General features: G+C 45.6%; 1 long non-coding RNA gene across 3 annotated transcripts in view; it reads left to right on the top strand.

Moving 5' to 3' along the window:
- LOC134525632 (uncharacterized) overlaps window positions 1-15793 on the top strand; it is a 141096-nt gene that overhangs the window by 27145 nt on the left and 98158 nt on the right. The gene's annotated exons all lie outside the window — the stretch shown is intronic.

Here is a 15793-nt window from a genome sequence, read left to right on the forward strand (position 1 = left end):
CATCTAATGACCCGGTAGCACTGAAGAATGTTGGAGGTGGTTTCTATTTTCACTCACTTTGCTGTTCGTTTTCAGCTGCTTTAAAGCCTGGCAACATTTTGGGAAAATCATCCCAAATAGTTTATTTGAACTGCAGCAACAGAGTTTTATTAAGAATCTCTTGTTCCATTTGCAATGAAATACACTTTATTAGTTTGTTGGGTTTTTTTTAAAGAAACATTCAACCTACCTTATGACATAAAGCAAAACCCTGCGATTTCCCTGTTCTGCTTCAGAGCAATGCTGTGCTAATTGGTATTGACCTACCAGGTCCAAGGTATTCCTTCTAAAATAACAAAAACATGAATCCACTTGAACAGACAAAATAACTTAATGACAATTAGATGTACGGAACAGTAGGAAAAGACTTCAGTATCCCCCAATACATTTGAAGCAATAAAAAATGTAAAAGAGGGAGCAGTTTTACGTTGGCTTCTGACAGCAAAATAGATAATTTTTGAAAGTCTTTATCAGGCTTCTCTACTTCTCTAGAAATTTTCATGCTAATTTTTCTAAAAGTTTAGGAATGGAGCGTTCAGCCTTTGTAAGTAGTAGGTCTCCTTGCTACATAATTCTTGCAGTGAATGAAATCCAGTTGAACTGACTAATTTACCAGGAAGGTTTTGCCTTTTCCAGCTCGCCGTTTCAACTGGTGTCATGAGTAGCGACACCAGTTTGATACTCTACTGCATGGGGCTATGCTTTTCTCATCATTTGTTGTTGCAGATACGTGTACGTTAATACTCCATTGCTTCCAGAAGAAAGTCATTCACGGTGACAGGAGCATATTCTCCTGCTTAGCTCTTTTGACTGTATTCAGGAAGGGTGAGATCACTCGATGTGGACTTGATTCAATCTTTTTGTGATTATTTTTTTCCCCAAACCGTTTCAGAACTGGTGATTTGCTAAATGCTTCTGCGTTGTTCTCAAAAATGTGTTCCCAGGGCTATGGCGAGGGGGGCAGCAAACAGTCCATGCACAAAATATCAGCCTGTGAACTTCAGTCCTGGTCCCACTCCCCTCAGTCAGCCTTTTAAGTTCTTGTAGATGTTCTGTAACACAGAATATCTCTTCTTCCACAAAGCAGATCAAAAGATCATCTTTAAAAATCTGTCCCTTTGTAGTTCCACAGTTTCTCAGAGAGCCCTGGGAAGGATTTTTAGACCCCTCAATATCTGGATCCAGCTAAGTCTGTTCCTAAGAGTTACAGGCAATTTTCAATAACAGGGAGCCATGAAGAAAAATCCCTTTTTTTTCAATTTAAAAACAAAATCTGGATTTGAATAAACACTAGTTGCAAAATTCTACCATTACAAATTGCAATCCAGGTTCCAAGGGCAATAAATGACATTTACATTTGGGTTTTAATTTAGCTGTCAATAAAACCTTTCATCTAGGAGACAGACAAGTAGGCAACAGTGGAAGGCAGGAGCCATCTCTGCATAAATCAGCATCCACAGCTTTACTGGGTGGACAGTGAACTGGGTGGTGGGATGGTGACTGTGTCCCGAGCTCTGCCGTAATCTCCCCGCACCGTCCAGCGCAGACGACTTCACTGTGTGCCCCGATTTGTCCCATCTGCTCGCTGTGCGTGCTCCTGACGGCAGCGTGGTCACTCTACGTGCAGGCAGCCGAGAGGAGGAAGATGGTGCCTTTATGTTGGGTAGTGCTAACCAGGATTAAAATTAAATGTGTTTTTTCAGAAAAGTACTTTTTTTTTTTTTTTTTGAACTGGAGCTCAGTGGGAGCTGGCGATAGTAAACCAGATTCCGGAGGGCCAGGGAGGACCCGAGCCCCTGGGGAGGAGCTGCGGGCAGGACCCTTGGCTCTGGAGCGGGGAGCGTTCAATGGCCGATACCTTCATCTCCACAGAAAACCGATTCGGGCAGGATTTAATCAAGTGATTGCACACTCTACAGAAGGTACAGGTGAAGACGAGACAAACGATCCAGAGTTAGTGGCAGGGAGCGTGTGGGGTCTGTATCTTGCCCTTTCTCCCCAGCCTGTCCCGCCTGAATTCCCACCTGCTGCTTCCCACCACAGAGTTCCCGGCTTCCCCGGGAAGGGCTTCACAGCGCCCTCCTGCCGTGCCCCATCCACCGTCGGGCACGGTGAGGCGGCGCAACCGGCCGCTGCGCTCTTAGGGGAGCTCAGAGGGCCCCTGTCAGGCCTGCCGAAGCCCAGGTGGCGGGACGGGGTTTCTTCTGCTCTGCTGCTGCCAGCTCGGGCAGACGCCGGCTGTCCCCGGGCCCGAGCCCCGAGCGCGGCGCGGCGGCAGCCCCCAACCCCTCTATGGCAGGACGGGGGCCGGGCAGAAGCCAACAGGCCCTGCCCCCCGCCCCGCCTCAGCCGCCATCGCCGCCCCCGCGCGCTCCCGGCGGCCCGCCCGCGCCATCTTGCGTGCGGCAGCGCCCTCTGCTGGCGGCCGGGGGGGGTCGGTCCGAGGGGCCGCAGCGCCGGGGTCCGAGGGGCCGCCGTGCCGGGGTCCCAGGGGCCGCAGTGCCGGGGTCCCAGGGGCCGCCGTGCCGCGGTCCGAGGGGCCGCAGCGCCGGGGTCCGAGGGGCCGCCGTGCCGGGGTCCCAGGGGCCGCAGCGCCGGGGTCCCAGGGGCCGCAGCGCCGGGGTCCCAGGGGCCGCAGTGCCGGGGTCCCAGGGGCCGCCGTGCCGGGGTCCCAGGGGCCGCAGCGCCGGGGTCCCAGGGGCCGCAGTGCCGCGGTCCGAGGGGCCGCAGCGCCGGGGTCCCAGGGGCCGCAGTGCCGGGGTCCCAGGGGCCGCAGCGCCGGGGTCCCAGGGGCCGCAGCGCCGGGGTCCCAGGGGCCGCCGTGCCGGGGTCCCAGGGGCCGCCGTGCCGGGGTCCGAGGGGCCGCAGCGCCGGGGTCCGAGGGGCCGCAGTCCCGGGGTCCCAGGGGCCGGCGTCCCGCCGCAAATCCAGTGCGTTCGTTGCTCAAAGCTGCCGCGTCTCCTGCTGCACCTCCTGTCTCCGCGTTGCTCTGGTCACCCGTGGCCGTGCAACCCTGACCTTTATTTTAACGGTGTTTGTGATTTCCAGGTTTTCTATCCATTAAGAGACTTTTGAGAAAAACTACAAAGGTGATAAATATTTTCATTTCATAGTCTATTATGGAATATAATTAATGAATGAAGGGACTCATGTTTTTGTCAATAGGATTATCAAATTGTGAAGTAAACATTCAGTTGGTAGACAATTCACAACATTATTTCATGAGCTGCGCTAGTTAGTCATATTTGTTATGAAGACCAACATTTTATTTCCATCTTGAACACGTCCAGCTTCATGATCCATGGATTGTATTGCTTTGGATGTTAAAGAGCCTTGTTTTATCAAAACGTCCTTTCCCCTGTAGGTTCTTACGTAGTATATCTTAGATGAAACGAGCGTATGGGTGTTTGTAACAGCTTTCTAACCTGGGAACGTCTTTCTTTGCAGTTTGATTTGCAATTATGCAGATCCTGGGGCAAACACCATTTGGTTTTGGTTATTTTCTCACCGCAGAGCATGCTGGGAAACATTTGAAATGAGTGATATCCAGCTGTAGCACTAGTTATTTAGATACTGCTAAACATATGGTATTATTTTTGTTTGTAATGATAGATGGAAAAGAAACTATCCTTGCTTGAGCAAGTGATGTTTAATTTCAATTACTAGAAGCAAGCCTGAGGTTTTAATCCCACAAAGATTATCCCTAAACTGACTTCAGAATTAAAACATTTAAAATGTATCCCCACTGGCCTGAATTTTACTATTCTCCTTCCAGGTCTGCCCTCCTCTTGCTCTGTTTTGCATCGTCTTCCAAATTGTTCTCTGCTAACCCACTGACATTTGAGAGATTAGGAGGGCAGAGTATTGTCATTTCTTTCTGGTGTTTGACTGTTTCCTAAGTGTTTTGCAAACATGCACCTACAATGATTCCAGCTTTATGCTTTACAAACAGCAAAATTTTCATATCCATGCTTCTTATCTCTGCAGAGGATTGTTCAGGTTTCCTGTTTCTCCGCTCTTTCTATGCGTGCTAAGCTCCTGTTCAAGGTCCAAAATAGCCCTTCAGAGCAGCACAGGCCAAGGAATGAGGAGGGGCTCCCTTAAAAAATAATCTTATTTCCTGGTTTAAACGCGTGATTTACATGGAACTACAACTGACTTTAAATTCCAAGCAAACAGCCCAGAAACCGTAATGGACTCCCATTCTGACGGGGACAATGAAACTTGCATCACACCACTGGCATCTGTTGCTGTTTCCATTTTCACTGAGTAGTTGCTGGAATGCTGGGCCTGGCAACGGCTCAGAACAGCTCAGGAATTGCTCCTTGGGCTACAGAGGAGGTCAGAAGGGACTGTGCTTCTCCAACTCTTTAAGCAAAATAGTCTGCTCCTTTGTTTCCTTTCACGCTTTTTAATTTTTTAAAATAGATTTACTTGCTTTGCGTCAGGAACTTGCATGACAGATCAGTCTGTAAATCTTATACGAGGCCGTTGAGAACTACAGTTGGATCTCCTGACAACTGCACTGGCCTGGTTTTCTCTTTTTAGGAGTGTCCAGGATTTCCTGTGCTTCAAATTCTGGCCTGTCTCTGAAAGCCGCTTTTCAGACAAAGCATTGCAAGTCTGTAACATCACTGAATCCTGTAAACTATGTAATTTCTACAGCAAGCATGATCCTGGTATTATTTCTAGCATCTCCCCTTAATGGCCAAAATGGGAATGGGGATAGAAGAATACCTCGTTTTCTTTTCTGTTCTCTCCCAGTAAGCTGCTTGCAGTCTCAGTTTGGCTTTTTGAGTCCCCTCCCAGCAATCTGTTAAATAAATGAGAGGCGTTCATCCAATTACCAGCTGATATACTCTCTTTGCGGATTCCTTCTGCTCTGTGGGCCCGATATCTCTCTACTCAGGTAGATTTCCAATTACGTGAGTTGCACACTTCCAATTTGATTCAGCAGCTCTTCCTACTAAGGTAAGTTCCTCTCCAAAGTGCAGATGAGTGGTCCTTAGCGTTGATAGAAATGACCATCCCGTGTGTGTGTTCAGTGAACAGGGCATGTCTGCAGTCACAGCACGCACAAGCCTCTTAGGCACGACTTGGTGTGTTCTGAAGGAACATTTCCACTAACTTTTGCCCAGCCAAAGGAAGAACAGAAATAAGGTTCCATACCATAGCTGAACTATCTGCTGTCATCTTTAACTTACAAGAATGCGCTCCCCTCCAGAAAATCAAAGGAGACAAATACATAATAGAAGCTGGAGTTGGCCTCATGTTTGTGAAGGGCCCCTTTCACGCATTTTTGCCATGGCAACATGCAGTTCTCAGAAGTGGAGTGTTTCCTTGACCTGGCATGAAACAAAGCGCTGCCCAGAAGGGAAGCTTTGTCCCTGGTTAATGTTGTCCCTGGACAAGAAGTGACTGTTATAAAAAGCAAGTTTAGTTGTTTCTGCTACCCACTAAGCAGTAGCACGTTCTGGACAATTGACACTGATAGGTCCACGAACTATCTATGATAAGATGTAATGAATGCCCATGAAATGTTTTAATTTGGCTTCATTTCCTTGGAAGGATTAGAAGACTAAGGAGATGCTTTGTTTCCCAGAAAACCTGGGCTAGAGGGTAATAACATGATCTGTCAAACTGTGAAAAATACTAAGGAAAAACAGGTTATCAAAACTGTAACTCAAGGTTTAATTTGGAGGAATTCTGCTATGTATGATGGCTAAGATCATAGAATCATAGAATCAATCGTAGAATCTTCATGGTTGGAAAGGACCTTTGAGATCATCGAGTCCAACCACACACACACAAAAAAACCCTCAAAAGGATTAGATCCTTTTGAGCTAATCTAGATGGTTGGGTCAGCATGGAAAATGAGGTATGGAACTAGTTCTACGATGAGTCATAGTGGGTCCAGAACAGCTGTACAGGGATAAACTTATTTGGCCTTGTCCTAAGAGTCTCCACTGTGGATTAGAGTGTGACCAGCTACTGAATATGAGTGTTTTGACCAGAGAAATGACTGGCATTTGCCTATGCATAGCCTGATTTCATATTATTGAATATGCATTTATTTTCTATCATGCTTTAAAACGCAAACCCCTTATATAGCTTAAAAAACATGCCAGCAATAATAAGAGTGTGAGATACTGTTTCTTCACATAGCCTTTCTGTCCTTATAAACTGGCAATTTCCAGGACATAAGTGATATTACAGCGCAAGCTTTAAACACAAAGTAAAACATGTTTTGAAAAGGGCATCTGTAGAATGAGTCGTTAATGGGCCTTGACTTAGAGAGGTGAGATGCTCTCCCTGAAATACAACATATTCTGACACTGTCCAGCTGCTCTTTTGAGACTTACTGTGTGCTCTTTCACATCATAACTGAAACTGTTCTGGTCTGAGGCGGATTTCTTCATGATAATTATCCCAAGAGGAACCATCCTCACCTTCCCCATGCTGCTTGGCAATGGAGAATATGCTGGTCTGAGGCAGTAAACGCTTTTCCTTGACCCAAAAGGAGAGGATCCAAATGCATGTTTTGTTTTGTTTTCTGGTATGTTCACTTACATATGGCATGCTAAAAAATAACTGTGCCTTTGCATTCCCACCACTAAAAAGAATGCCCTGTTCAACCTGAACTCTGTCCCTCCAAAATCAAGGTGTGCTGCCTTTCACTTTCAAACTAAAAATACCACAAGGTAGAATCTAGTAACCTTGCTGTATGCACTGCTTGAAAACGCATAAAGATCACAGAATCACAGAATGGTTCGCGTTGGAAGGGACCTTAAAGATCATCTAGTTCCAACCTGTCCTGGGCAGGGACACCTCCCACCAGACCAGGCTGCTCAAAGCCTCATCCAGCCTGGCCTTGAACCCCTCCAGGGACGGGGCATTGACAACTTCCTGGGCAACCTGCTCCAGTGTCTCACCACCCTTACCGTAAAGAATTTCTTCCTGATATCCAATCTAAATCTCCCCTCTTTCAGTTTGAGGCCGTTACCCCGTGTCCTGTCATAACACTCCCTGATCCAGAGTCCCTCCCCATCCTTCCTGTAGACCCCTTTAGGTAGGCCGCTATAAGGTCTCCCCGGAGCCTTCTCTTCTCCAGGCTGAACTGCCCGAACTCTCTCAGCCTGTCCTCACAGCAGAGAGGCTCCAGCCCTTTGATCATCTTTGTAGCCCTCCGCTGGACCCGCTCCAACAGGTCCATGTCCTTCTTGTGCTGAGGACTCCAGAGCTGGACGCAGTACTCCAGGTGGGGTCTCACCAGAGCGGAGCAGAGGGGCAGAATCACCTCCCTCACCCTGCTGGCCACGCTTCTTTTAATGCAGACCAGGATGCAGTTGGCCTTCTGGGCTGCAAGTGCGCGTTCTTGTCCGCCAGCACCCCCGAGTCCTTCCCAGGGCTGCTCTCAAGCCGTTCTCCGCCCAACCTGTGTTTGTGCTGGGATTGCCATGACCCAGGTGCAGGCCCTTGCACTTGGCCTGGTTGAACTTCATGAGGTTCATACAGGCCCACCTCTCAAGCCTGTCCAGGTCCCTCCGGATGGCATCCCTTCCTTCCAGCGATAGATCCCACCCTGTATATGTCATTATAAAGTAAGGTCTTAATACTCCAAAACTATAATATTCTAAAATACATTCTCTGCAAATTCTTCTTGGACTGCCATATACCAAGAAGCGGATGCATATTTGCATGTGTACTTTTCTCCTATATTTATAGACTTCTCAGTGTGAAGGACTGCCATAATCCTCATTCTTACAGACTGAATGCCTTGAGGTACTGCCAGTGCTCCCTGGTTTTAATGCCTAGAGATGCATGAAAAGGCTGGTTTTCCTGAGCTTTTGGCTTTTGTGTGTTCATTTATTCTGGGCTCAGGATGCTTTCACAGGTCTATGAGGCACGTATCACAACCATCAAGAAGCCAGCATGAAAGTGGAGATTTTCTGCAGAGACTGGGCTACTGGAGTGATCCCAGAACTGAAAGTTCTTGAGTACTTGTCCTAGCTCAGCCTTGTGGTTTACTCCCTTGTAAATCTGTTCTTCTCTTCAGGGAATTAAAATCTAATACATAAAAAAGGGTCTAAGAGTCACTTATTTCATAGTGGTCTGGGACTGTTTATTAGAGAAAGCCTACAAAAAGCTCCACTAATCTCTGTGCTGTATGCCATGATCTAGGGGGGAGTGTGCAATTCCACTCTTTGCCTGGAAAGTAACAGGGTTCCTGTACTGTGTCTCAACGGCAGAAATTCAGGGTGCTGTGTGGTACCGCAAGCATTGCTTGTCGTTCCAGCAACACCCTTGGGGCAATTGCCTTGGGGGCACATGTAATTTCATCCAGTCAGCAGGGAGGTCTTTGGGACTGTGCTGCCCTGACTCACAATCTGCACCACAGGATGGAACGTGCTGTTGCTGCTGTCTTGATTTGAAAATTGCTTGAGCCAAGTAGGAAAAGGAAACTGTTCCAAAGGACAATGGAAAAAAAGAAAGTTACTTAAACTCGAAGCGTATGCCTCAGGATCAAGGAAGTTTACTAGACAGGTTTTAAACTACACATTTCTGTGGTCCTTCAAAAATGCGTCAAGACTGGAATGTGAAATAAGAGAACTTAGTGGTGAAACGTGCCACATATTTTTTGCATTTCACTTTACTGACATAAAGGACAGTGATGATTTGTAACATGATGAGAAATAATAGTTCCACCAGTGAGTTCTGTAACTTGGGTCAGCTCCTGGGGAACAAATGAGCGATGCATTGCCGGGCATGGTCCCACCAACAGATTCTGGCTTCAGTTCAGATCTACCTCTGGCTGGCATAAGCAGTCCAGCAACAGAAGATGAAGACCATAAACAGCAGGGGTTAAGTAGTGCTTGCAGGGTTTGCATCTTATTATGGTGGTGGATGGGGCAGCCCAGCAGACATCATTCTGATGCCCTTAGAGAGAAGTGTCTGCTTCCTCAGAACTACTTTAAGCTAGAAACTGATGGAGGTTTAGACATTTTTTTGAGTTCACTATGTAATGACAGCAGCAGAAGATACTGAATGAACTGTGGCAGGTGCTCAGTATCACAGAGAAAGGCTCACTAAAACCCAAGATGGGTATCTGAACATATATTGTTTATTGTCTTAAAGATTGTAAACTTGTTCTTTTTGTTGGTTAAATAGAAGAAAACAAGGGAACTGAAAAAGTCTATTAAGCCCTTTTTTTCTATTTCACTGAGTGCTTGATGGCTTTCAATCAAGAAAGACAGCTTTTAAGACAAACAGACAAACAATTTTTGGAGTTAAAAAGCTATACCATTAGTAGCATTTGGTTAGTGTTATATCTGGGCAACCACCAAGTTGCTTGTTATACCCTTACTACGAAATGTGATTTTTCTCTTGGCCCAGAAGAGCTCTGCCTGTGTTGTATCAGAAGAATATTTGGACACAGAATTCGGTTATCTAAGTGAAGTTTTGGTTTCTGTTGCAAGGAATCTTCAATCCAACAAGTTTACAGTAAATTATTTTGTTAATTTTTGGGAAGATTTGTCTGCTGTTTAATCTGTTCTACAGGCTACATAATGGTAATGGCTCCACTTCCAATAGCGTGACTCAAGTTAGCCATGTGAAAGACTGGCAACAGGAGTGCTTTTCTCCTCCTCACTCACAGAGTAAATTTCTCTGCTGGAGCACTGCATTTCTGCTTCTGGCTTGAAAATTTCACAATTCACACCAATTTCATGCATGTCAGAAGAACAAAGAGAAAGCCATTATGCATAACAGTCATATAAACAAATTGATGCAAGGACGTGCCACTGAAGACAAGAAAAAAAATGAGCTGAATAGTTACAAAAATGACAAGAACAAGGCATGTTGTGGGAACTCCTATTCACAGGCATGAACCTAGAAAACAAAAGGGGAACTTTAATCTCATACCTGACTTGCTCAGAACTTTTAAAAAAGGGAATTTTGATGAAGCAAGTGTTTTAATAAGAGCCAAAGAAGCAAGGGAAAAAAATCCAGCCTGTTTTAATGAAAGTTTAAAAATTATTCAGCAGTAATGCTGGTATCCCACCAACAGCTGTGGGATACCTGGGCTGTTTCTCAAAAGATTCCCAGTTATCAGAACACACATTTTACAAAGAGGATTCATGTCTAAATTGTCTTCTTCAGAACTAAGTACTAGCTGACTTTTAAAGATGGTTAAAATTGCCATGGTGTAGGGCTTCACTTATTTCTGAACTCAAATTGACTACAGGGTGGGCATAAAGAGATACACAATGATGCAAGGGGAAAATATTACTGCAAAGGCCATGTTGGCACACAGACACATACACAATATCGAAATGGAGCATATGCAGGAGTTCCGGGGAAAGAAGGTATAGAAGGTTTAAGAAGGATAAAAATACATGAGACAGAATTTGAAGGAAATATTTCGATGCAGTCATGCTGTGCTATCGTATGTGTACAAGAGAAAATTTCTGCCAGGGAGAGCTGCTGATCCTGGCCACAGCTGCTACTGCTGATTGGAAAGTTGCCAGGGTTTTAAATAGACTTCTACATTTTCCCAGGTCTTAGAAGTCACAGAAAGGCCATTAAGAACGGAATAGGATGAAGTGGTTACGAAAAACGGGGGAAAAGGTATTGGAGCTTCATTACCTTCTGTGAACTGTAGAGGAGAATTTGAGACACCCAATTCTAGTGTTTACATTTGTTTGTGTAAAGATGAGCCAAATGACAGGACTCTTCCTTTGAAATCATTCCACAGCTGGATAGTTCAGGCTGTCCTTTGTTTCTACTATTCTCACTCTAAATTTTCTTTTCCTGTTCTTCTTAAAACAAACATTACTGAATTCCAGACAGCCAATACTAGGAAAGTACTCCCCGTATTCTTACACGTACATTCTCAAGCTGTTTCCTTAAGCACTTACTGGCGCTACCAATAAAAGTAGATGGACCATTGGTATGACCAGAACAGGTATTGTATACCTGGCATTTCTTTCAAGTCAGTTCTGAGACTGTCACTACTCTGCAATATGTCTGAAACAATTACATTAGTCCACAGCCTGTACTCTTCCCATTTCTACCTTCACTTTGGAAAAAATAAACCCGTTTGGTGCCGGAGTCTATTGGCTTTCATGGTTTGCACACTACTGAAGCTAAATAAGTGTATTAGCTTAAATGGGAAGCTTATTTCAAAGACTGTGCACCACAGCCCCGAAAGCTTCCAGAAACATATGCTCGAGATGATCTAAGCGTGTTCATTATTCAGACTGTGAATACCTTTAAAAGGGCCAAATTTCTCAGGGTTGAATCAGCTAGGAAAGTAATTCAAAAAGAAAAGTAAGAATCACTTGAGCATTTCAGAACAATTTTATTGTGGGCAAAAAGGTACTAAAAATGTAGTAGAAAGAAAAATAAAATTTACTTTGATAAATACATATTACAAGTTTGGAAATAGAAGAAACTGAAAAAGTAAGTAGAAAGACCATAATTTTTTTTCCAGAATGGTGATGCTCTAAACACATCTATATCAAGAAAAAGAACCCAACAACAGCACCACTGCATAAGCAGATATAATTCAGACATGGTTAGTAAATTTTGCGATTTTTGCATTTTGGGGATCAAACAGGTAATATGCCTGTGAAACTAGCCATAACTATCATTCAGCAATTTTACAAAAAAATCACAATCACCATCAATTTTGCAGTCAAAGTATTTTTCACAGTGGCTTATGTCATAAAATTCTATGGAGCTATAAAAATGTTTCAAACCAAATTCAAACCCTCTCATTTAGTCCCACAAAAGTGGAAAAAGCGTGGACTAGATATTCTGAAACCACACTAGGGGGCACTTGAGCTGTTTCTTCCAGTGTAGGTAAAGGTCAGAATAGTAGGATGCGTACTCAGGAGCAGCACTGGACAGAACTGAGCATGGGAATTAGTAGGATTTATCAACATCAGGTTGGTAGAACAATTAGTGATTTTCCCCAACAGCCTACTCTGGGGGAGTGGGTGTAAATTTCCAGGTGTAAATTTTGCTTGTGGGTAATGTGAGAAATGAGAAGGAAATAATCTAAAGATTGCTGATTGATTGCAATAGTGCTTTGCCTTTGTACTTGGATCGATCACAGAAACGTGGGGTATTTGGGGAGTTTAAAAGAAAATCTAGCCTCAAATAGAGCTAATGTTCAAGAAGTTGAGCTGCTCTTTGGAGTCTGTTCCCACTTTATTGCTCTTGGTCCAGTTCTGTGCTCTCCCCAAGTATAGCGTGATGCTCTAAAAAGATTGCTTTTGTGGAAGTAGAACAAATAGCATCTGACAGCCTTTCTATAAAGCATCCATAACAAAACCTGGAGACTAGCAAGGTAGTACAGGCCTGCCAGTAGACCCTAATACTTAGTAACACACTTCAGAATTTCAGAGGTTTTGTTAAAAAAATTTAAAAATATTGATCTGGTTCCCAAGGTGGAAAACACACATAGAAGTCTGAGTAAAGATTTGAGTTTTTGTTTGTATCATGGGCCAAGTATTCATTGCTCTTCAGCAACATGCGACAAAGACAAGGTCTTTGAGCTTATATACTGTCCATCTAATTGAGAGGCAACAACCCCAGGCCTAAGTGCTCTGAACTAATAAGTCAGATCATGATTTATACGCACAGCCCTTTTAAAAGTTTTTTCTGAATATTTAGTGTTCATGCAGATCAAATCTTGTAGGTTTTCTCTGTAACCTGATGTTTTCCTTATCCACCAAAACAAAAGAGATGCTATCATAAAATTCCATTAATTGGGCTTTAATAAAAGGCATACAGTGTGATCCCCTATGTATGGATACACTGTACCGTTGAATGGTATTGCGTTAACCTGTTCCCACCCCCAAGTTAACCTGTTCACTCTCTGCAGTTTTATTTACTTAGCAGCTATAGAAAGTGAATTTACATCTCTCTGAGATCAAGGCCTCCCTAGCCATGTTGAGGCTGGAGCTCGGCCCCAGGCAGCTCCATGGGCACTTTCCCCATGCTTGTTAGTAGAATCCATTGTCTGCGGGCGGCTGACTCCAGATGTTGCTGCACTGCACCACTGAAAATTCATTTCCATCAGATGATCGCAATGTATTGGTAAAACAAACTTTGCTTGAGAATTGGCAGCTGCCTCTGAAGCAGGCTGTATTTGACTGGTGAGTTTCAAACAATTCTCCTTACATCCTGACACAGACACAACTAACCTTCAGTTCACAGCATCTTCACTCACAATTGTCAGTGAAATGAAGCTACAAGCTGCAATTCATTGAGTTTCTGGGCAATTTACAGGCTTTCTGGTGAGTCAGATTTCCTATGAAGGACGTGGACTCCTTTTATGTACTGTGTAACATCTACTTCTTGTTAATCGCACTCACCCACTCTTAGGGGAGCTACTGCCTAATCTAGTGGTCTTCCCACCTTTGTCTGCTCTCTCTTAAACAGTCTCTTGTCTTCATCCTTCCCTGCCCCAGCATCCTGTCCTCTTTCACATCTTAATATACGGCTTGTTCTGTGTTTGCCACAACCACCTTGGCATCCTCTGCAGCAGCCTTTGTCTCTTCAAGTCCTGTACCCCCATTTTTCCTTACACTTCTCCCTACGTAATTTCAAAGCTGGAAATACTTCACAGGATCACAGAACTGCCCATGTTGGAAGGGACCTTTCAGATCATCTAGTCCAACCATCAACCTAACTCTGACAAAAACCATCACTAAACCATATCTCTAAGCACTACGTCTGCCTGTCTTTTAAATACCTACAGGAATTTAAAGGGGATGGTGCCTCAACCACTGCCCTGGGCAGCCTGCTCCAATGCTTAATAACCCTTTCAGTGTAAAAATTTTTCCTAATATCCAGTCTAACCCTCCCCTGGCGCAACTTGAGGCCCTTTCCTCTTGTCCCATCGCCTGTTCCTTGGGAGAAGAGCCCGACCCCCCCTGGCTACCCCCTCCTTTCAGGGAGCTGCAGGGAGCGAGAAGGTCTCCCCTCAGCCCCCGTTTCTCCAGGCTGAACGCCCCCAGCTCCCTCAGCCAGGTGACAGCCGCCTGCTGTCACAAGCACCACACGCCGCTCAGCTCCTTCCAGGCTTTGCAGGGGCTCCTGCTGGAAGGTTCTTTACCCCACCCACCTCCGGGAGGGTGGAGGGGCTCCGGAACTGAAGAGCTGCAGCCGTTCCAGCTAGCCGGCCCGGGCCCGGGGCAGGTCGAAGGGCTCGGTGCCGCCGGGTGGTTCCCGCTCTTCTACCCGGCCCGGCCGGGTTCGGCGCGGGGCAGCGCTGGGCTGCTCGCTCAGAGCCGCGGCCGCTGAGGCAGCAGGTAAGCGGTGGCGGGGCCTGGCGCTGGGGGTGGCCCGGGGCGGCCGGTGGGCGCCGGGAGGGCCCAGCCGCGGTGGGGGCGGTTGGCGCCGCTGGCCTGTCCTGGGCTCCCCACCAGCGTGGTGCGTCCTCGCTGCTGGGCTTACCGTCCTTTGCAAGGTTGTTCCTGGTTTTAGCTCTCTTCAGTCACGTTGTGCCTCTTTCTTGTGTGGAGTATTTTAATTCCTGATTCTTCTTTCCCTGAGTTGCTCTTTTTTTGGTCTCGTTTAAACCTCTGCTTCTGGCCCTGATTTGGGTCTCCAGCTGCATTTCTCCTGGGTGCTTTCTTGCATCGAGTTCCTTATGCCGTTCCTACCCACTGGCACGTGCTCAGCTTCGTTCAGCTGGGTAAAGGATGCCCGGCTAAGGAGAGGCGCGTACAGCCAGCCAAACTGTAATTTCATTTTTTTCAGTTCCCAGCTCTGTGGGCTTCCAGATAAAACCAGTATCGTACGAACATATAAAAATGCAGCTTTCTGATCAGAGGGGGGTGCGAGAGGTATACTGGGAGACAGATAAATTGTCTTGGCTGGCTGTGGTTAGTTAGTTGGCTGCCATTTTGCCCTTATTAAATTAAATTATTTGAATTTGGGAAAAGCGTCTTTAAAAAAAAAAACTTGTATTGCTGACCTATCGCTTTTGGCTTTCTGTACTTGTTGCCTCATGAATGTCAAGTCACAGTGGGAGTTTTTCCTGTTCGCAGTAGCTTGAGGTAGGACACGTTACTTGACAGTCTGACATGCATGCGTGACGTTTCTTGTAGCAAGGGAAAACTGTGCCGAGGATAAGGCTTTGCTAATAGCTGGCTGAAGGCTGTTGGACAAGCCCTCACAGGATCCATGAGCCAGCTCAGAGCTCTTTGCATTCCATTCAAATGCAAGGTGTGCTCTTTTGATCTGACTCCAGTAGCAAGCTAGGCACAGGGTGAAATGAAAGTACCTCTATCCGTTTTCCCACGGATGAGGAAAGAGGGAGAACGGCTTGTGGCAGATGCCAGTTTTGCTCTTTAGGGTGTTCTTGGGTTGTGCTTGGAAACTGCTGATGAGGTTAGTGCAAAACCCTGAGTGGAACAGAGTGGATGGGACCACCTATCCACTTTTTACTACAGGCATGTTGACCTAGTCTGTTGCTTTCCATGTATATCCTGTATGCTCATGTCATAAGAGCACACCAGCGGAAACCCTTGGCACCTGAATCATCCAGTTTTTATTAGCTTTTGTAAAGCTCCTCTTTGAAGTATCTTGCAGGGCTGTTTTGTGTGTTGTTTTTTTTTTTTTTTTTTGTAGTTTAGTTGTAATCAGAATTTAGAGCGCATGAGTAATAAAACGTGTCAAATTGTAGTAACCTCATGAATAGTTATGGTGTTGTGTATAGGAGAACCTGTCTGTCTGCACG

The sequence above is a fragment of the Chroicocephalus ridibundus genome, chromosome 20, assembly GCF_963924245.1.
Source record: "Chroicocephalus ridibundus chromosome 20, bChrRid1.1, whole genome shotgun sequence".
NCBI classification, from domain to species: Eukaryota; Metazoa; Chordata; class Aves; order Charadriiformes; family Laridae; genus Chroicocephalus; species Chroicocephalus ridibundus.